At 36.2% G+C, this 23,639-nt stretch overlaps 1 protein-coding gene and 1 pseudogene across 1 annotated transcript in view; both read left to right on the top strand.

The window, feature by feature from the left end:
- LOC127788505 (insulin-degrading enzyme-like 1, peroxisomal) overlaps positions 1–3,077 on the top strand; it is a 97,963-nt gene extending 94,886 nt beyond the window's left edge. The window contains exon 27 of the transcript XR_008020410.1: positions 2,975–3,077. The gene's annotated coding sequence lies outside the window, so the exon portion shown is untranslated. The remainder of the gene's footprint in view (positions 1–2,974) is intronic.
- LOC127788506 (insulin-degrading enzyme-like 1, peroxisomal) lies at positions 970–21,569 on the top strand (annotated as a pseudogene).
- Positions 21,570–23,639: the final 2,070 nt, after the last annotated feature.

Genomic DNA, 23,639 nt, shown 5'->3' with positions numbered 1-23,639 from the left:
TTTTATTGAAAAACCTCTTAGGCCTTTAGCTGTAGGGGTTCACCCTTAATCAAGTTTAAGAAATTTTTGTTCTCACAAATTTTGTGATTCCGATATGTTTTCTTTGAGTTTAGTTGAGAAACTAAATTTTGTTTGTCATTCCCCTTCTATGATAGCCTTCTATGCATTCTCATTGGGAGGTGGTTTGTTGTTTTCATAATCAAATAATACACAACAAAATATGAAATTGACCTCCAATTATAGTTGTTTAAAAGGACACATCTAAAAGTTTCCGACCACTTAGAAGTTTTCTATCTCTTTTCAAAGCCGTCTTCTAGTTTTTACTTTATGAAATTTCAAAAAATCTCAAACCTAATAGAGTCATAGGTATATATAATAGGCCAGAGTAAGAATCTATTATACTCCATAACTATTATAGATCAATTATTACTTTTGTTAATAATTAAAGCACAAATAATAATCTAATTTATGACTTGAAATTTTCGAAAATAGATAATGAGATTGACCCATTAGATTCCTCTAAAGTAGTTTGTATCATATGATCGAGTCCCTTCTAGTTGCAATCTAATAATCTTCATTTATAGAGGTCTTTGGTGTCAACATGATCCATAAAAAAATTATTTTATCTAAATATATTCAAAATGCGACGCTAATGAACTTTTTCCTTGATAGTTGTATATTTCTTTTAATGTTAATAAGCTTGTACATTTGTATATTTATATTTTTTTTAGTAGTTGCTTAGATCTTTTACTGCGATATTTAGTTAGGGCTCGAGTGATAACCTGATTTAAAATTGTAAACATTTTTTTTTGTTATTTTTTATGAAATTCATACTTGAAAAAAAAAAATTATAACATAGAGATACCTAAAATGTATCCTCTCCACTATTTCAAAGATTGAACACGAAGTTAATTTAAAAAAAAAAAATGGCAAAGCCTCTAATCTAAGAACAAATTGAAATCAAGGGCAGGCACTTTCCGGGAAAATTGGCAAAGAATCAATAAAATATTTTGTTTGTTCCTAATTCTATACATGCGTGTTGAGTGAGATTCATGGCACAGAGTAAACATTCAAGTCCGTAGGATCAAAGAGCACAGCAGCCATGGCAGCAAAGCTGGCCATCTGGATCCCATCTTGAATCCAGCCTCCTTGGCCGCCGCCGCCGCCGCCGTGTGGGTGGTGACCGGAGTTGGACGGCGGAGGGTGGTAATACACCCGAGCAGTCTGAGGGCAGTGAGATTGAAACCTTGCTGCAATTCTCACCCCTGCGTCCAAAATCTCCAAGTACTTCGCCATGGATGAACTCCAAAACTTGCAGAGGCAAGAGATCGTGAAAATGATGAATTAATTACCAGATGGGATTGGGTCTCTGGGAAAGAGGGATTGGGTCTCTTGGGCTCCTCTCTCCCTCTCTCTCTCTCTCTCTCTCTCTCTCTCTCTTTATACACACACACATATACATATATATATACCCATTTGGGTTGTCCTTAACCTTAATTTCCTCTGTGTTTCTTCTTGATTTCTTCTAGGTTTTGACTTGTTCCCCAGCTGCTTCCTCGTACCTTTGTAACTCTCTCTCTTCCGTCCTTTGACTGAGCCAGTCAAGTCAACATTTGTTGGTGAGAGATTGATTAAAAATGGCTTCTGGAGATGCACCAGCAGTGAGGCAGCAACCACTCCTTGAACCCTATCTTATTAAATTAAAAACTTCTTTCACCTTTTAATATTGTTCTTCAACGTTTTTACCGTGGCAATAATACTTACTATTTTATTATTATATATATTATTATTTTTAATATTTAAATAATTTTATTAATTCGAAATGCAAATGGGACAAGTTATATCAAATGATATATGGTTAAATGGCATCTTAATTATAAAAAAAAAATTGACTCTTTTTTATTAAGATTTATAATTATTGTTATATAAATATAAAGTGCGCAAGATAATCTATCTTGAGTTTCTAGTCTCCTAAAGGTCTACAAAATTTTTGGAAGGTAGAATTATTATTGGAAGACAGCAATAAGGCTAGAAGACAAGTCGTCCACGTCGAGGTAGGGTCATGGTGCACAATGTAGCCCCTCCAGGAGTCCTATCCACGCAACGTAAAAATGAGATCTGCGAGGAGAGTAGCCTATTAGTCGTTTTTTGAAAATTCACTCCGAATGTGTATAAACTATTACTGCATCTAGATTTACTCAGAAGACAAACCAAGAGGAAATACCGCTCTCCCCAGAATTATTCGAATAAACCTCGGACACCTGAGTCATAAAAAAAAAAAAAAACTGTTAGTCTCCACAAAAGAGTGTAGAAAAATAAAAAAAACTGTTGATCTTTTTTACTGCCCTCTCTTGCTCCTTATGTACATAATGATGATACATTTATATCTATCTAGTAATTGAGTTAGGAGTAATCAACCTATCTACCACCAGGAGTAGTGCATTTTCATTCTTCCTCCTCCATGCCCTTAACAAATCTGTGTAAACAGTGTTTTTTTTTGGGAGGGGGGGGGGGGGTGATATTTTTCTTTTGTTCTTTTTATTATTCTTATTATTTTGGGGGGGATTGGGAGAGGGATACCTGAGAAAGCCATGAGGGAGCTCTAGAATTCAAAGAGAAGGATTGTTATTTTAGGGATTCTGGACCTGAGGTACTACCTTATTTTGTTCCCTTTGTAGTGAGTGTATTGGAAAAGTAATAAATTAAAACTAATTAAGTTTATGGTTTGGTTATCCATTTTCCGACCTGGCCCTTTTTTGGTCTTCATTTTTGTACCCGTTCCTACCTTCAATAAGGTCTTCCTAAACCCGTCCCATTAGGCTTGGGTTGGGAACTGTTTATTTAGATTGAATTGCAATTTCTAGTTTGGATGACATTTCCATTCTTCTATTGCCCTTTGGAAATGTTTGCAATCACAATAACTTGTTTATCTCTTAGACATTCTCATAATCACGACAGCCTCTTTATTCAACAGAATTTTTTGGGAGTCTACAGCATTTAAAGGACATACTGACAAGATTGAGCCATGGTATGGAACTGCATACTCTGTTGAGAAAATTGCTGGTTCCATGATTCAGGTTTGTTGTTGGATACAAGTTGGATAGAGAGCCAGTGAGTTTTCTGTGGGGCTTTGTCCTAGAACTAGATGAATTTTGAATAAATATTAATGATTGTGTAAAATATCTGTATTCTTTTACAGCAATGGATGGAATCAGCACCTGGTGAACATCTACATCTTCCTGCTCCGAATGTGTTCATTCCTACTGATTTATCTCTTAAGAATTTCCCAGAGAAGGTATGATTTGTGTTATTCATAATTGGCAATTGAATCCTTAAATTTTGAATTTTTTTTTTATCTTTTTGACAGGCTAAGCTTCCACTTTTGTTAAGGAAATCACCCTATTCAAGATTGTGGTACAAGCCTGATACTATGTTTTCTACTCCAAAGGCATATGTTAAGATAGATTTTAACTGTCCCTATGTTGGCAACTCACCTGAAGCAGAAGTTCTTACTGACATTTTTACACGTCTATTGATGGATTACTTGAATGAATATGGTGAGTAACCTAATTGCAATGAGTGAAATGTTAAGATATAGGGCCTCTTTTGGCTCTTATGTACTTATCAGGATTTCTCTCCTTTTATAAAAATCATATAATCGGCTAAATAAAGGAAAATTGTTTTTATTTTGTTCCTTTCAGCTTATTATGCTCAGGTTGCTGGTCTTTATTATTCCATAAACCTTTTGGACAATGGTTTTCAGGTAATTCTTTTCTTTCTTAATATTATTTGAGAATTCTTTTGCTGGTATGCTACATTTATCTACATATATGTTTCCTTTTCAGTAGCTGAGTCACATCTATAAATTGATTTTTCTTTCCTGCATAACCTTTTTCCTCCTAAGGCAGCCTTTCTTCACTTTCTCCCTTGTTTTCTCTTTATATAGTTCTCTTTTAGCACTCTCACTTTTAGTCTATTTTCCTTTTCTTCCATTCAAGCATGTGATAGATTTTTGCACCAGCATGTACTGGATTTTCTAACCTTGGGCATGTGCCAAGTATGGGTTTACAAGTTAGCTTTCCTGCCCAGTATTTGTCAAGTGTAGCCTAAGCACTTGTGCCAAGTGTAAATTTTTAACATGAAAATTGTGGCAATAGGTGCCACTATTGCTGCCCCCTTCTTGGCACCTCATGCTTGTGTGGCAAGGAGATAATTTTCCTTTTAACAGCCACCAAATTGAAGATTAGTCAAATTAATAAAGATTGGTTTTTAGAAATGCTACAGTTTTCTGCATATGTAACCTAGTTCCCCCTTTAGCTTGGATGGTTGCACAAGAGATTTCGATTCTGCATATTAAGTAACAGAATAAATGGTTTGTCAATTTGTCCCTGTAAATGCTCTATAAGGCCATCTCAAGGGGAATGTGATACAATTGGTTTCTTCTCGATTGCTCAAGTGAAATTTCAGAATACTACATCCTTCTAAACTTGCAAGTTAATATAAGCTTCTACTAAGCAAGCCCTCAATAGAGTTATTTGGCAATGAATTGTTTAAGTATCAGATATATTAGCAAAATCATATCTGAACAAAAAGAATATTGATTATTTCCCGTCTGTACTTGTAATTTTTTACCTTTCTTGTTAGGTTACTGTGGTTGGTTATAATCACAAATTAAGGATCCTACTGGAAACAGTGATTGAGAAGATTTCAAAATTTGAAGTAAAGCCTGAAAGGTTTGCTGTCATTAAGGTAAGGATTTGTTGGCCTGGCCCTGCAACTGATTACAGCTAAAATCAATTTCTTCAAATTTGTCTCTATGTGTCATTAACTTTTAATTGAAACGTCAAAATCAACTGCAGTTACATGCCATTTGTTTCCATAAGTCATTCTTTACAAATAAATTTTTATGCCAAAACAAACATAGCTTTAATTTGGTTTTTTTGTTTGGGAGGGGGGGGGGTGGCTGAAAAATCTTCAAAGTTAATTGGATAACATAAAACTTGGACATTGATGTTGAGCAAATCCAGGTGGTTGGATTCAGTAATATCTTAATCCTTCGCTGGTATTTGCTATTTTTCTTGTAAATTTACAATTACGAAACTCCTCCATCATTTTTAGGTGAGGAGCTGGTAGTTGATGCATATTTCAATCCTTATCTTTTAATAGTTTATATTTATTTTATTATCTTTTTGGGTCCCTATCTTGTAGGAGTTGGTGACAAAGGATTATCAAAATTTCAAGTTCCAACAACCATATCAGCAGGCTATGTACTATTGTTCATTGATTCTAGAGGATCAAGCATGGCCTTGGAATGATGGACTTGAAGTTCTTCCTCATCTTCAAGCTGATACTCTTTCTAAATTTGCTCCTTTGATGCTCTCAAGGGCCTTCTTAGAGTGCTATGTTGCAGGTTCTATATTTATTGGAATATAGTCTATGCCAAGGTCTTTGGCATCCTTGTTTCTGATGAATTACTTTTGCACTACTACTCCTCCAGGAAACATTGAACCAAATGAAGCAGAATCAATGATCGAGTATGTTGAAGATGTTTTCTTTAGGGGTCCTCAGCCTATATCCCTAGCTCTATTCCCTTCTCAGCATTTGACAAATAGAGTTGTAAAGCTTGAAAGGGGCATGAGTTACTTCTATCCTGCAGAAGGCCTAAATCCAAGTGATGAAAATTCTGCCCTTGTCCATTATATTCAGGTAAATATTCTCTAAACTGGGGAAAGGTAAAATCATTATCAGTTTTATTGTTAGTTATCTAGTCAGTGAGTGCATGTGCTTGCGTGTGTGCAAGCACCCATTTGTCACCTAAAAAGCTATATTTTTCACTCATTGTGCACTATAATCCATTTCCACTCATACTGGGCTGATTAAACTCATGTTTTATCAACTACAGAGAATACACTATACAGAGAAGATTTTACTAGCATCCATAAGAATGGAATAAATCCAAAATTATGACTTTGTAATTGCCACCTGTTACATTCCATGACCTTCATATTCCTTCCTTGTGCCATAGCTTATCCTCGTCTTAGTTCTTAGTGTGACTGAACTTCTAGAGATCTTTCTAGCTTTATTACCTAACCTAGTTTCTCAAGTCAAATCTTTTTTCCCTGCTGGCCATGCCAATTGCTATAACAAGGTAGCACAGAAGCTCTAGAGAGAATTCTTATGCAGAATGACCAAGGACACAAGACAGAGACATTATAAGACACAGGCATGACTACATTGAATGAACAAAATGTACAGAACATTGGCAATGCTACTTTTACCACTATATGTCTATTATATAGTAAAAAATGTTACTTACATAATAAATACTACCATTCTTGAAATACTAGTCTCCATGAATACACATCAAGTTACCACCGCCTTCTTTGCATTGCAATATGTTTATTTTTATTCTACTTTTCTGGTATCGTTCCTTTAGAATTTTATAACAGGGACTGGTAGGTCACATGCATAAGCACCCTGGACATTGCTTGTACTTGGAGGTTCCACATAAGTTTCTTTTGCAGTGTGTTTGGAAGTCTAATCAAAATGTTGTTGGTCGCTTAGGTATGGTTGCTCAGGAGGGGGGAGGGGGGGGGGGGTGAATTGAGAGATTAAAAAATCAACTATTTTAAGAATGAAAATCCTTGTTAGATGATTTTATGAAAACTAATTTTGTATAAATATGTATAGGTGAAATTGTTTGATGTGTTTGATATGCAAGCCACAAGATATATTGCTACAATAAAATAAATAGCAATGGGGGGGGGGGGGGGGGGGGGTGAATTGAGAGATTAAAAAATCAACTATTTTAAGAATGAAAATCCTTGTTAGATGATTTTATGAAAACTAATTTTGTATAAATATGTATAGGTGAAATTGTTTGATGTGTTTGATATGCAAGCCACAAGATATATTGCTACAATAAAATAAATAGCAATGGACAACACACAATATATAGTGGTTCGGTGTATTCCAAACACCTAATCCACTCTCCCAAGACTTAACCACTCTTGGGGTTCCACTAAATCCAACACCAAGGTTTTCCCTTAGCTCACCTTGGAAACTATTACACACCTAGATTTAACCGGTTTTAGGCGACCAAAATAGTTCACAACAATAGCTTAAATGAATACAAAGATTTGTCCACTCTTGGACACAAGTGAAACAATTAACATACACAAATGTACAAGGTAATGGTAGAAATTATTGCATTAACCTCAATTGATGGAGATATGTGGATTTGGCTTGTGTAGCTCTTCTCCACTTTGCTTTGAGGCTCTTTGATGAATGGACAATGAAGCTTGGGAGCCTTGGATTTGCTTGGAAGTATGTTGAGAGAGCTTGAGAGCTTGAGTGAGCTTACAGATATTCAGAAATGCAAACTCTTCTCACAATATCGAGCCCCAAATATATATAGTTGCTGCTGGACGATCTGCGTAATGGACAAATTTTTTACCGTTGGAATCGGAAAGTCGACTTTCATTTGAATGAGAGTCGACTTCCAATACTGAAAGTCGACTTCTTCAAGCAAGAGTCGATTTCTCAAAAGACAGCTTTCGGTTGGGTTGACTCTGCATAAATGGCTCTTGGCTGTGTCGACTAAGGCTATACAAAAGTGGACTTTTGGCAAACCAAGAGTTGACTTTCCAAATCAGAAGTTGACTTCTTGGTCTAGTTATTGAAAAAATATTTTATATTTATCTGTAAAATAGTTTCAATGGAAAATAACAATTTTTATTATACATATACTTTAAAAAATATTTTATAAATTAATCAGAAATAATTAGGGTCTAAAATTTGTATATTATCAAAAGATATCCTAATTTTTGGAAATCATCAAAAATTAAATTAGGGATTAAATAAAGCAAGCTGGCTCAACAAATGCAGGATTATGAAACCCCATTTTCAAAATGAAATTTGTCCTAGAAGTACCATAGGTGTTTCTAGGAGCGCCTAAAAATATCGATCTTCATTATTTGTCTAACATTGATGTGGCTCATCCTTAAAATATTTCTGTAGTTCGTAGGTAAACTCCTTGCATCACCACTATAGCTCTCTTTTACTTCTCTGAATTTACGTTGCTTCCTGTTCTGATGGGGTCATAAATTATTCCATTTGAAGGCAATTAGTTAAAATTTTTCTTCCAAAGTCCTGTTCAAGAAATTCACTTGGCACCTTGTGTATCAACTGGATAGCTTGTCAGCTAGTATCTTTCCATGAAATACCTTGCCTGCTTACTGCGAATTGGCTGCTGGCTGATCATGTGCGAGGGAACCCATGAAACTGGATTATTTTAAAGAGGAGCTGCACATGACCAATGATAGACATTGTGTTGTGCTGCAGTGGACGTACACCATAAGAACAGTGGAAGTAGTGTAACTTGCTTTACTATGATTACTTTTCAACCTCAATTTTTATTGTACAATAGCAGCACTGTGAAAACTAAATAAACTTTTGTAGTTGGATTATTTTGCCATGAATTCCACATCTCAAAGCATCAGTAGAATTTCCAGTGGCTTTTAGTTAAATTAGGTAAGAATGGTAAGTTTTGTATCATTGATGTGCACTAGCTATTTTGCCATTACCTGTCTTGCGAGATTCTAGTCTTGCATTGCAAAATTCTTGGTTCACTATATGGAACAGTTTGGCAATTTGTTTCAGAGACCTGATCACAAATAGCTGCACGTTGGGGTTGGGGAAAATGGTCATTCAGCAATAAAGGCATAACTGAATATGACACTTGTTAATTAGAGAAACACCACCAAGCCTTAAATTAAATAGCTGGGGTTGGCTAATACAGATTCTAGTTTGCTGATCATTTCTGTTGATGACTATGTCCTTTGTAAGGCCATTATACCTCATGTCAAGCCTAAGAGTTTTTCACCCCCATAAAATCATCTTTAATTCTATCTTTTCTTGCATGGCTGCTTATCTATTGTGACACCCTCAACTTAGTTGTGCTAGTATTTTGCACGCATTAATGATTAAGGACCTAATGTTCCATGCCATATGAAAGAGCTTGTTCTGAAATCACTTGATAAAAATTTTTCTTTTCATTTTAAATGGATTTTACAATTACATAAAATGCTAGAAGAACTTCCCCACTTTAACTATCTTACCTATAACTTGTAAGTGGCATCTTTAATAATCTTCTCATTTTTTGAACAATCAATCTGAGGTATCTGAACCCGTTTTTTTTTTTTTTTTCCAGAATAACTCAATCTTCAAGTCTTAAAGATCATCCACACTTCTATTTTCACTAAACTTATATTCCACATGTTTGGTTTTCAACCTACTCAATCTGAAAGGATTCTAAAGTACCCCTCTATAACTTGAGCTTATTAACATTCACCTTTTTTGTTATCTCATCCACTAAGATATGTTATTCGCAAATAACATACACCGAGACACTTCTTTGATGTGCTCAGTGAGTTCATTTGGTAAGGCTTCCAATGCTTGATGTTATCCAATTGTAATTTTTAGTCTTAGTATTTTATTCACAAGTCCCAACATGCATTTCTACTCTGTTATACTGAGAAGAAAAAGAAGATTATGAAGCTAGGTCCTCGTTCAGTCAGTGATTGACAACAATAACAGCCACCAGGGAAAAAAAAAAAATTGAACATAGTATCAATCTAGGTCCTTGCTCAGTAACAACCACAGAAAATTTGAACAAATTTTCAAGCTAGGTCTTTGTTGTGTCAGTTATACTATGAAAGCTGATTTGAAATGTGTAAATACTGGATAGTGTATTAAGTTGTATGGATCCATTGTTTAAGATCTGAATCATTAACCTAAACCCCATAGAAATATTGGTTTGAAGATGTGGATGTCAGACCCAGGTACCGGAAACACTGATACCTCTCTGGCCAGCCCGACTTCCCTGTTAAACAAGACAATAAATCCATTTAAGCTCTGCCAAAAATGTTGTTACCACTTCCTGCTCAATGATAATATACAACTGGCGTGCCTTGGCATGCAAAAGGTGTGTTGCCAGTGCCTTCAGGGGGCCAATGGTGCTACTGTCTTCATTCTGCTCTGATCATCTTTCTGTGCCTTTTTTTCTGTTGTGCTAGCTTCCTTTTAGAAATGCCCTTTTCAAGTTCTGCTGCAGTGAACTTTCTAAAAAATGTAGGTTCATCAAGATGATTTCATGCTGAATGTGAAACTTCAGCTTTTTGCAATGATTGCGAAGCAACCAGCCTTCCACCAGCTTAGATCAGTTGAGCAACTTGGGTACATTACTGTGCTCGTGCAGAGGTACATTAACATTTTTTATGCCTTGAAATATAATAAAATTAAATTTGTTATGCTTGTTTTAAGGTTTAAAGTACTTTTATCTAGGAATGATAATGGTATCCGTGGAGTGCGGTTTATCATTCAATCATCTATTAAGGTATGTAGAGCTAATCTACTCCATGCATTACTTAATCACCTTGATTACTAATGGTTGAGTTGGGCAGGATCCTAGAAATATCGATTTAAGAGTTGAAGCATTCCTCAAGATGTTTGAAAGTACACTTTATGGGATGTCTGCTGATGAATTCAAGGTGAGATTAAGAATGCTAATCTTCTTACTTTGGCCTGGTTTATCATTATTGGCAGTATGACCTGAATGAAGTGTGTTTTTGCAATTTAATAATGCAATTGCTTCCTTCACGCAACCAGAAGTTTTACCTCGGCATTAAACTTGGTTTCTTTATTTGTGCTTGCACCAGGGGTGGGTGGGATGAGATGAATCCTAAGAACATTTCAAATATTGTATCAAAAAGATTTGAGGAAAACATCTAAAGTATTTATCAAGCTTTTCTACTTTTAAGATCTCACAGGATTTCTAGTACTGTAATTATGAACTTAAAGTATTATTCCATAATTCATGCATGAGTTCTTGTTATCTATGATTTTGTCATTGTGCATGACATGTGCATATTCACATACATACATATATTGCATATAGGCATGTTTATTATGTGCTGGAGCCAAAGACTTTGATACCTTTTTCAGTGAATATTATCCAACTTGAAGAATTCAAAGGAGTAGTAATTAGGATTAGATTGGGAAAATAATCAAATTACGGATGTTTACATACACAATATTTCAAGCCTTTATCCCACGATGTAAGTCGGCTACATGAGTTCTACATTTTCATTTATTTCATTATTGACCTTTATTTGTTGCTTCAAATTGAAAATGGCTTTTAATTTTTTTCAATAGCCACATTTAAATTTGTTATTTGTTTCAATTGTAGATAGCTATCACATCCCCATGCATCCCATTAAACCATCAAATGGTAACATAGAAACCACATCATCCAGTTAGATGACATGAAAAATACTGGAATTTAATAAATATAAAAACTTTCATATAAAAGCATTATATAAAAGTTGCCATATAACAAAATTTTGAGTACAAGCAAACTTGTTTATAATAACTTTGTGTAAAATAAGTTCTGTAGGAGCAAAACTTTGTCAAAGCAAATTTTATATGAGCAAAACTTTGAGAAAGCCAGTATTATTCAAGAAAAAAATTTTACTCACACTGTATAAAAATTATCATTAGGCAAAAAAGTTTATATAAGCAACCTTTGAGAAACTATATACAAAATTTATTTAGCTTTGTCAAAGTTTTCTTATGTAAAATTTTCTGTATAGAAATTTGAATGCATCTGTAAGTTTGTATATATTATCATTTAATGGTATAAGTGAACATAATGGTTTGGCTATCTATAATTAATAATAAAGTTTGATGTGGCCATGAAAAAATAATTGAAATTAGTTGTTTCTTATTCTTGAAGGGGCGGGGGTTCTGGTACCTGCCAGTCCTATTAACAACTCTAGTAAATTTTTGGGTCTTCTCCCTTTCTTTGGCGGCTATTGGTGCATGACCTTTGAGAACTGTTGGCTAACTAGGGTCAAGTAAGCCTCCCTATTCAATTACCTAATCAAGACCTTCTCATTCTTAGGAACCTCTATCCAGAGACACCAAATTGATAATCCAAATCAAAGCAACTTCAACTGACATGCCCTTCATCAACTTCAACCACTTTCCAGTCAAAACCCTCAACAAGCCTCCTCCTATCATTTAGTTTCTCCAAAACCCACTCCAGACTCACCTATGGGAGAGGAATGTTGTGGAAGATGATGGAAGGGAAATGAGAATGGCCCCTTAAGAAGACCGACTCTCAACACCTTAAACAGGAGAGTCTTCCCAGCCTGAGATTGTCACCTACATGAGCAAGCCAAACTCCAAAACTACAGAAAATCTAGCACTAAAGCTAGCATCATGTGATATACAGCAAGAAAGATAGTAATAATGGCTTTAAATGCTACGTACTTTTTAGTACCAAATGATCCACCAACTCCAGATCTTTTTTACAAAGAAAGCATTGGTTAGTTGCCCTCCTGACAGTAGGAAGAGCTTTATTCTCCACACAAACTTCCAAATGGACTGTTGGAGAGAGTCCAAACTCATCTATCCTTCTCAAAGGTTCAACGAAAAAAGAAAATTGTACAATATGTTGTTGGAGGAAGCTAAGGAGTCTCGGTTAGCAGTCTCATGCAGATAAGGAGTCCAAACATAAAAGATAAATCTTAAAATTATCCTAATTATTGTTGGATTAGATCTGTAAAATAGATAACAAACGGTTGTGCTCTACTCCTATAAAATAGGAGAATTGTTAGGAGGAAAATCAGGAGTTTTTGTAGCAGATTTTTTAGGAGAATTTTTAGGATTTTTGTGTATATATATTTTCCAGATCAATGAAATCAGTGAGTAGTGTTTTCCCTAATTCTTCTACCTAGTTTCTTCATATGTCAAGAAAAGTTGTGAAGGATTCCAAAGCCTATGCCAGGAAAGATGGGGCCAGCCTGGGAATAAAAGCACTAAATGACTGGAGTATAAACCCAGAAATTTACGTAGGCACTTGCATCATTTCTGTCTACAATGTTCCATTTCTTGATTTTCCTCCCCTTCTCAAATCATACTTACTGAACAATTTTCCTTTTTTGTGTGTGTTTGTGTTGGGGGGGGGGGGGGGGGGGGTGTCCATTGTATCAATCACATTACTTGATCTGCGTGTAATGGCACTTGACAAGTCTATTGCTGTTGTACCATGCCATTGTCCCAAAATTGGTGTATGCATTGAATACTTAAGATGATCTTTAACTGAGCCAGTTGTAGCCCTACCGTTATAGAAAGCTTGGCAAATAGTTTTAGCTATGAATCATTGATATGCATGCTATGTTGACTATTATTATTCTGTGGACGTTTTTGGTGAAACATCAGAATTGTTATTTACCTCACCAATCTCTTGATTTGAAAAGGCCTCTAACAGACTTCTGAACTGGCCATACAGAACAATGTTAATGCATTGATTGATATGAAGCTTGAGAAGCACAAGAATTTGAGGGAAGAATCTGCATTTTATTGGCGAGAAATTTCTGACGGGACCCTAAAATTTGATCGGAAAGAATGTGAGGTATGATGATCTATTTTGTCTGTTTGAATTTGTTATTGTTGAAAACTAGGACAAGCAATAAGAATATGGCTTGGATTGCGAAAACTCGGAAGGAACTCCACTTCTGTCACAATCTCTTGAATACTCCATAAGGAGTTTAAATAGACTAGAGTTCCTACAATTTAGGAAATTTAAAATACAAACAAACTTATTTAAAATACAAATACAACAACATATCTAAGATATAACAAATCTCCTAAATTTTAGAGATAGATAAGATCCTATCTCTTCCTAGATTTTAGAGAGGTTGGAGCTACTTTATCTTAATCATAATTTGAGACGTTATCGATATTATCTTGATCATCATATTTCAACACTCCCCCTCAAGCTGGGGAATAGATATCTATCATTCCAAGCTTGCATATTAGATCTTCAAATGTCTTGGCTGCCAAGCCTTTTGTGAATACATCAGCTACCTGTTCCTCAGATGACACATGAGGGATATGGATTAGTCCTACATCCAACTTTTCTTTGATAAAGTGTCAATCTATCTCAATATGTTTTGTCCTGTCATGTTGAACAAGATTGTGTGCAATATTTATAGCAGATTTGTTATCACAAGATAACCCAATTGTTCCCTTAGCTTTTATCTTCAAGTCGTCTAGGATAATCTTGAGTCATAACAACTCACATATTCTGAGAGCCATAGCCCTAAACTTTGATTCTGCACTTGATCTGGCCACGATACTATGTTTCTTACTCCTCCAAGACACTAGATTCCCACCTAGGAATACACAATATCCTGTAGTTGATCTTCTATTAGTGATAGATCTTGCATAGTCTGCATCAGTAAAGCCTTTAACATCAATTTCCCTTCCTCTTCTAAACAATAGACCTCTACCTGGATTAGTCTTGAGATAGCCAAGTATCCTCCTTACAGCTTGCATGTGCTCCTCAGTTGGGTTATGCATGAATTGACTCACAAGACTGACAACAAAGGTAATAGCAGATCTAGTATGAGAGAGATATATTAACTGGCTCACTAACATTTGATATCTACCTTTGTGAATTGGTTGACTATCAAGATTCTGCCATAATTTTCCATTAGGTTCCACTGGGACACTAGAACCCTTGCCTCCAGTGAGGCCCTGTTTCAGCAAGTAGATCCAAAATATATTTACGTTGAGATAGGAAGATACCATCCTTAGAGTAGGCCACTTCAATGCCCAAGAAATATTTGAGGATACCAAGATCTTTGATTTCAAATTCTTGGGCCAAATTCCTTTTTAGCAGTATTTGTTCCTCATCATCATCTCCTATCACAATTATGTCATCCACATATACTAGCAAGGCTGTAATTTTTCCTTCCCTTGAGTGTTTTATGAAGAGTGTATGATCACCCTAGCTTTGACTGTATCCCATAGTCTTCATGGCTTTAGAAAACCTTCCAAACCAGGCCCTTGGGGACTGTTTGAGCCCATAGAGAGCTTTCTTGAGCCTGCATACTTTTCCCTTTTCTTCTTCTTGAAATCCCGAAGGCAACTCCATGTACACTTCCTCTTTTAAGTCTCCATGAAGAAAGGCATTCTTCACATCAAATTATTGCAATGTCCATCCAAAACATACTGCCAAAGAAATCAAAATTCTCACTGTTGCCATCTTAGCTACTGGAGCAAATGTTTCAAAATAGTCTATGCCATAGGATTGAGTGTATCCTTTGGCTACTAACCTGGCCTTGTACCTGTCCAATGTTCCATCAGCCTTGTATTTTACATTAAAAACCCATTTGCAGCCTACTAGAAAAACCCCTCTTGGTTGTGACACAATTTCCCAAGTCTGATTTTTATTTAAGGCTCTCATCTCTTCTATCATAGCTTGCTTTCAATTCCGATCTCTTAGGGCCTCTTCTACTGAGTTAGGAATGACAATTGAATCCAAAGATGCTAGAAACCCTTTGTGTTTTTGAGACAACCGGTGGTAGGACAAGAAATTAGTTAGGGGATGCTGGGTACAGCTTCAAACACCCTTCCTAATAGCAATAGGAAGATCTAAATCATCATAGCTTGGGTTTGAAAGATTAGAACAGTCTGGAATAGGAAGCTGGGATTCATTTTCTGGGATAAAAGATTGTATAAATTCCTTACCTTGACTAGGATCAGATGATGGTACTTGCTATGGATCCAGAATAGGCTGTCGTCTTCTGAAAACATAGGGAGATCCCTTAAAACGACCTAGACGCTGTTGGAGCTGCTGGCTGGATTTTAGATTATGAGTCTCAGGAACAATTTGAGGTGGGGAGGACAAGGAGAGGACTGAGAGGAAGGAAGATGCTGAGATTGAGGGATGTCAAGTAGTTGAAAAATATCCCCAACCACTACCTGGTCACCATCCAAGTGCTCCCCTTGGTGACCAGTCTATCGAGAAGAGAAAAAGGGTTGGGATTCAACAAATGTAACATCCTTGGAGATATAAAATTTCTTTGTCGTTGGATGATAACATTTATATCCCTTTTGGGTAGGGGAATAGCCTAGGAAAACACACTTTAGGGCCCTAGGATTAAGTTTGTCTCTGTTTTTCTTGGGAATATGGACAAAAGAGACACACCCAAAGACCTGTAATGGAAGAGAAGAATGCAGATTTAGATATGGGTAATGAGTAGATAGAAGCTGAAATGGTGTTTGATGGTTTAGGATTTTTGAGAGTACACGGTTTATCAAGAAGGCTGTTGTAAGAGTGGCTTCCCCCTAGAAATTCTTAGGCACATTATGATGATGTAGGAGACTTCGAGCAACATTAAGAAGGTGTCTCATCTTCCGTTCTGCCACTCCATTTTTTTGCGGAGTGTGGACACAAGAAGACTCATGAACTATCCCTTCTTGTTGGAAGAATTGATGCAAATGATTGTTAACATAGTCCTTTGCATTATCAGTTCGAAATTTCTAAATTGAGCACTTGAATTGAGTGGAAATTAGCTTACAAAAATATAGCAAAATGGTGCTAACAACAGCCTTATCTTTTAATAAAAAAACCCAAGTCATCCGAGTACAATCATCAATAAATGAAATAAACCACCGAGCCCCCGAACAATTTGGTATTTTAGAGGGTCCCCAAAGATCGGAATGAACCAAAGAGAAAGGTGTAGATGATCTCTTATTACTAGGGGGATAGGACACTCGGTGATGCTTAGAAACAGCACACACATCACATTGAAATTCACTAAGATCTAGGAACTGAAACAAGGAAGGAAACATTGTTTTTAGAAGAGGAAACGGAGGATGGCCAAGTCTGTAATGTTGTAGCCAAACATGTGCAATATGGTTAGATGTGAACTGAGAGAATCCAGCAGTCTCAAAACTTTGATTTTCAACCGAAGGGTAACCTCCTTTTCTTTCCAGAAAATACAGCCCATGTTGTTCCCTAGCTGCACAAATCATCTTCCCGGTCTTCAGGGCCTGAAATTCACACACATTAGCAAAGAAATTGGCATGGCAGTTTAGATCATTAGTAAGTCTATGGATAGACACAAGATTAGTGGATAAATTTGGCACATGTAGGACCTTTTGAAAGGTAATATTTGGGCTGAGGATGATTGTTCCTTAACCTTTAATGGACACTGAAATTCCATTAGTAATGGTAATCTGTTTAGAGGTTACAATAGGCTCATAAGTGTCAAAAACAAATGGATCGAGGGTCATATGGTCAGTGGCTCCTAAATCTAGGATCCAAATGTCATTCTTATCAGATTTAGAGGCATTAAGAGAGGCTGAATATAAGCAATCACCTTGCTGGGCGAAAACACAGTCTCCATCGTTGATAGTCTTAAGGAAAGCCTTAAGTTTGTTAATCTCCTCACCATCAAGTTGGGCAAGATCAGTACTTGGATTTGATTTTGTCTTACTGGTTGTTTCTCCTTCCTCGTGCTCTTTGGTAGATATGTGAGCTTGTTTTTGTGTTGCCATATTTTTGAAACCTCCCATCTTCTTTAACACAGCCTCCTTGCCATGAAGTTTGAAGCAATGATCTCGAGTATGTCTAGGCTTGTTGCAGAAACTACACCACAGTACCTCACGATTCTTTGCCTCTGTTTTACCCATTCTGAACTGTGTCCCATCCTTACACCACAGTACCTCACGATTCTTTGCCTCTGTTTTACCCATTCTGAACTGTGTCCCAGCCTTTTTTGTTGTAACCATGGCTAATCCTTCTGTTCCACTATCACTCAACATGACTTCCCTTCGGTTTTCTTCACTCCTTACCATAGCAAAGACTTCATTCAGGGATGGAAACTTCTCCCTTCCAAAGATCTAAATCCTTACTTGATCAAACTCAGCATTCAATCCAGCTCGGAATTCCACAATCCTATCTCTTTTAATAATCCAGTTAAGAGTGGCAGCATCATCACTACATATCATCTTGATTTCTTGATATTGATCTAGCTCTAACCAAAGCCCATTCATCTTGTTAAAGTATTCGGTAACAGTTAGAGATGCTTGTCTAGTGCTGTTAATCTTTGTTTTGATATCAAAGATAACCGAAGCATCCTATACCTAGGAATAAGTCTGCCTAATGGTGTCCCAAATAGCCTTGGCCGAATCTAAGAACATATAGTTTTTACTAACCTCAGGTTGCATGACATTCCATAGCTATTACATGATAAGGGAGTCCTCGTTATCCCATGTCGGAAAAGCTAGATCAGTAGACTTTGGTGGTGAAGCAGTGAGTTAGGGAATAAGCCTACATTGTATGTTAGTTAGGAACTATAAGGCAGGAAGTTAGCCATAACCAACTATGGTTATTCTGTTAGAATTGATTGTATAAATACTGCCCATGTAAAGAAGTAGACAGCAATGAAGAAGTAATTCCAGAATTCTCTTACTTTTGTTCTCCCTCTTTCTCTCTCTTTGCTGCTAATTCCCAACCGAGTCAAGCCCAAGCCTCGGGTCCTGACATATTGGTATCAGAGACGGTTGAACCTACTGTGGGTGGGCGGAGGCCTGCGACGGACGAAGGCGGACGGATTGGAAAGAATGGCCGAAGGAACACGGACGCGGCAGATGGAAGCGCGGATGGAGGCGATGGAATTTGAGGTGCACCAGACTCAAGAAGCGATGACGCAGACGCGAGAGGAACTGGTCGCGATGAAGGACGAGATAAAAGGGGATGCGGAAAGAACCCGTGAAGCTTTAGAACAATATGGACAAAGACTGAACAGCGTCTTGGGCATCTTATTGTCCTTGCCGCAATTCCAATTGTCACTAGAATTTCCTCCTAGGGGGAACTCGGAACCCTTACTGTCAACCCAGGATCATGTACCCAATCGACACCAGCTAAGGGCGGAGGAGTCAAGGTCGAATCAAGAAACTTAGGTGCGAAACCCTCTATATAATTCTCATAACCATACCCCTAACCCACAATTAGAAATTCCTATGTTTGAAGGAACTAAGCCGAGGTGGTGGGTGAGGCGTTGTGAGAGATTCTTCCAATTATATAAGGTACCTGAGGAGCAGAAGGTTACGATGGCCGCAGCCTATCTAAACGATACGGCTGACTATTGGTATCAAGGGTGGGCCCAAGATCAAAACCAAGAAAGGAATTGGGGTGTTTTTGCAGAAAAGCTATGTGCAAGATTTGGAGAAAGGAGTATTGGGGATGTAATCGAAGAGTTCAGTAAACTAAAACAAGAAGGGTCAGTGGTGGAATATCAAACAAGGTTTGAGGAATTGAGAGCCACTGTGTGCTTGGCTCAACCTGGTTTAACGGAGCAATATCTAGTCTCGACCTTCATTAGTGGGTTGAGGGATGAGCTTCGGTCAATGGTGAAGATGATGATGCCAGCGACTGTAAGTCAAGTGGCAGAAAAAGTGAGGCTCCAAGAGTTGACATTGGAAGCAATTTTCAAGAAACACAGGGTTCCACTGAGAGTAGGATTGGGAAATGGCCAATCGAGTGGGGGTAATTTCAAGACTATGACCCCACTAGTGACTCAAGGAACACCTAAAGGGGCCTACAACCCTCAAGGGCCCAAGAATACGATTATGGAACAGAGGCGACATCTAGGGCTTTGCTTCAAGTGTGGGGACAAGTATAGCTTTGGACACCAATGCAAGAAACAGATAATGCAAATGGAAGGAGAACAAGAAGAAGAAGAAGCAGTGATAGAGGAAGAAGAAGGGAATCCAGAGGAATTACAAGAGAGAAAGAGGGAGAACAAAAGTGAGAGAATTCTGGAATTACTTCTTCATTGTTGTCTACTTCTTTACATTGGCAGTATTTATACAATCAATTCTAACAGAATAACCATAGTTGGTTATGGCTAACTTCCCGCCTCATAGTTCCTAACTAACATACAATGTAGGCTTATTCCCTAACTGCCCTTAGGGTCGTGACACAGTGTGATGTCTTAGCTTCCCTCGCCCTTTCATGAAAGTTCGAACAAGCTGTCCCCATTGGAGGTAATTTTTACCATCCAATCTGTAGGCTACATGCATTCTAGGCAGTTCTCCACTGCCGGAGCCAGAGAAGGTTCCTTCACTTCCATTTGTACCAGTAATCAGATCCGATTCTGACTCACCAGTAGCTAGGCCAGGATTAATCTCCGAGATCCCTAACATCCTTAATAACGGAGAAACTAAGAGAAGGCAATGAAGGCCTACAGAAGGAAACGAAGAACGAGAGACAAGGGTGCAATGAAGGCACGATCAGGTTCTACAAGTAGAATGAAGGCTCTGATACTATGTTGAAAACTGGAATAAGCAATAAGAATATGGCTTGGATTGGGAAAACTCGGAAGGAACTCCACTTCCGTCACAATCTCTTGAATACTCCATAAGGATTTTAAATAGACTAGAGTTCCTACAATCTAGGAAATTTAAAATACAAACAAACCTATTTAAAATACAAATACAACAACATATCTAAGATATAACAAATCTCCTAAATTTTAGAGAGAGATAAGATCCTATCTCTTCCTAGATTTTAGAGAGGTTGGAGCTGCTTTATCTTAATCATAATTTGAGACATTATCGATATTATCTTGATCACCATATTTCAACAGTTATTATCCCTTGACATGATTAAAGTTTAGAATGTTATCCATCCATGTTCCCATTCTAAACATTGAATTCCAATTGGAGTTGGTGTATCCAAATATCGTGGCAGTGTCATATAAGAAAAGGTAAAATTAATCCACCCCAAGCTCTACTGAAGATAAACTTCTCACTTACATTGGCAGGTGCATAAGCTACCATTATTGGTACTTACTAGTGGCAATGAAACTGGTCATTTGATTCAGAAGGATTGGACAGATATCTTTGCATTAAACATCCTATAAGTTGCAATTGCAACATTGTTTATGCTAACAATTGGGAATGAAACAGGTTACAGCACTAAAGCAGTTGACTCAAAAGGAATTGATAGATTTCTTCAACGAGTACATAAAACTGGGCACCCCTCGAACAGACCTTGAGTGTGCAAGTTTATGGGAGCCTACATTCTTCCGAGTACAAAACTGACCAAAACAAACCGGCCGAACCCAACCTTGTTCGAATAGATGATATTTTCAGTTTCCGGAGGTCAAGGCCCCTCTATGGTTCATTTAAGGCAGGCTCTGCTCAAATGAAATTATGAGAGTTGAAGCATCATTTGGGAGATGTTGTTGCTGAAGAGAGTAGTGCAGATGGAGTAATCAATCTTGACATGGTGTGATGATTGAAAGTTCCATTCATGGTTTAGGAATTCAGAAGTGAAAGCCAGCAAGCAGCCCCTGTTGCTGTCAAGGTGAGTTTATTGATGTTCCTCTCAGCTGGTAAATAAAGAAATGCATCCTCCTTATAATTTTCTTCATGCTATGAACTCTTATCAGCTCCCGCTGGATTTATAAGGGTGTTATTGCAGTTTATTCAGATTTGTAAGATAAATAAATCATCTTTTCTTTTTCTTTGTTTTTTTTGTTGGGATTGGCATAAAGAATTTTTCAATGCTAAATGTCTCAGAATGTGGTATGAGTGTCCACTTAGTCTCAATGGAAGATGTGTAAATGCATTGGGAATTGAAGCAAATTCAGCATATACAATCACCTAGTGTTAAAATGTAATTAATTACTATATGCAAGGCTTGTTTTGAGGAAAAATTCAAGCCTCTCCCTTACATATTTGGGGAGTTGATTGTGATTAAAATTTTAGTTCATTAAAAATAATTACAGGTTTTAATCTCAAAAGTTAGATTACTTTTGATTGTAGAAGTAAAATTAAAAACACAAGCTAGTGATAAATTTTATCATTTGTCAATTATCTCTTTTTTTTTCTTGCTTCTTTAATCATCAACAGCATCCTTAAGTTATTGGGTCTTTGGGTCCTCTTTAGCAATATGTTTGAGGTTATGCTTTTCTGTCCATTCCTAAATTCAACAATATTATATAGCATTTTATACTCCCAAAACTATTTGCTTGTTATATTTTATAGGCATACCAACTAACCTTATTTCATTTTTAAATTTGGCTTATCTTATAAAAAAAAGACTACCCTGACAACCATTCAAAATTTTTGGGAGGTTTGTTTAAATTATACTGACTATTTTGTATTTTTAAAAATGACACATTTCTCCTGTTAACCTATAGTGGTGCAGTTCGATCAATTTGCCTTTGTTTTTAATTCTGGCTTTCTCTCTCTGCTCTAATTTGTTTCTCTCTTCTCCCCTCACAATAATGTATGACAACAATGACCATATTGCTGGTGTGCTTTTATGGTAGCCTTTTTCTTCTCACGTCGACGACGGTCTAGTGGTGATCTTTGGCCCGAACTCATCAAAGGTAAACATCACAAACAAGAGATTTGGATTCAATTCGAGTTTGTGATAATGAGTTTCCGTTCTCTCTTTATATATTTTTCTATTCTCTCATTCACTTACAGGGTTTATTCAAGAAAAACTTAAAAAATAAGTTCAATCTTGATTAAATATTTTTTATTTGGGAAAAATAGAAGATCAGGATTTGAGAGAGATAGGTATACGAGGAAATGAAGAAAAGATCATCAATAACGACGATTGATAAGAGACTTGCCAACAAGGTTGACTTAACAACAATGATAGGTTTGAAACCAATGAATCACGATGCTTGAATAAGTTTAGGTTCCTTACAAACTCAAACTTAATTTAATCTTCTCTTAATCAAAAAAAAAAAAAAATGTTATCATGTATTTTAGGTAATTATTTAAAATAATACTACTAAGTTTTTCTTCGGTGCACAAAAAACAACATTAAGACTTCATCTCACTAAATGAGTACATGAGTTATAATTTATCAATTGTTTATATCTATTATATTTTTTATAAGATCGTTATATCTTATATTATATTTAAAGAATTACTTACTAGTTTTTTTAATTTTCTTATATTTCCTTTGTTATAAATGTATTTTATTTATCAAAGCATGGTCATTATAATAACCTCATTTTTAACTCTCTTTTTTTATCTTTTTGTACAATTCTATATCTATTGTAATATTCTCTTTTCAATTACATTCATATTATACATATTTTAATAGTTAATCATCATGATTAATATTTTGTGCCGTGCAATAAAATTAATAATCATTTAATAAAATAATTTTTTATAGTTTTGAAGGGATTTTTTAACCATATAATATGTGAGAGACCCTTATTTTCTTTGACCATCTTCGATTAGTAGAATCATTAATAATCACTTATATTGACCATCTTTGATTAGTAAAATCATTAATAATCACTTATATAATACGTCTTTCAAATGATTTACTTTTAAGTCTTATTATAACATCACTCACAATTCTACTTTATTAAACTTATGTACCATACAATTGGTTTTTGACATACTCCACTTCAAAACTTTTATATTGAAAGGTGTTCCATGTTCCTCCAAAACTTGAGTTTAATAATCACACTCTCTATCTCCACAATATCATGTGACATTTGCAAATAATAGACAATAAGGCTCTTCCTCTCCCAGTTATATTTAGAAAGTCTTAGTGTATTTTTCTACAAGCTTTGACACGTGTTTTTAGTTTATGTTACACCTCTCTAATAATTTAGATATATACAAGATATACTTCAAATTTATTCTTTTCTAAACCTCTCCGCAAGACTTTATTAAAAGATAATGATAGGTTTTCTTCAAGTCTATAAACCTCCAATGTGAATCCATAGGCACAAAAC

The sequence above is a fragment of the Diospyros lotus genome, chromosome 13 (assembly GCF_014633365.1).
Source record: "Diospyros lotus cultivar Yz01 chromosome 13, ASM1463336v1, whole genome shotgun sequence".
Lineage (NCBI taxonomy): Eukaryota > Viridiplantae > Streptophyta > Magnoliopsida > Ericales > Ebenaceae > Diospyros > Diospyros lotus.
Note: the sequence above shows the minus strand (reverse complement) of the source record. Positions and strands in the feature narration are given on the sequence as shown.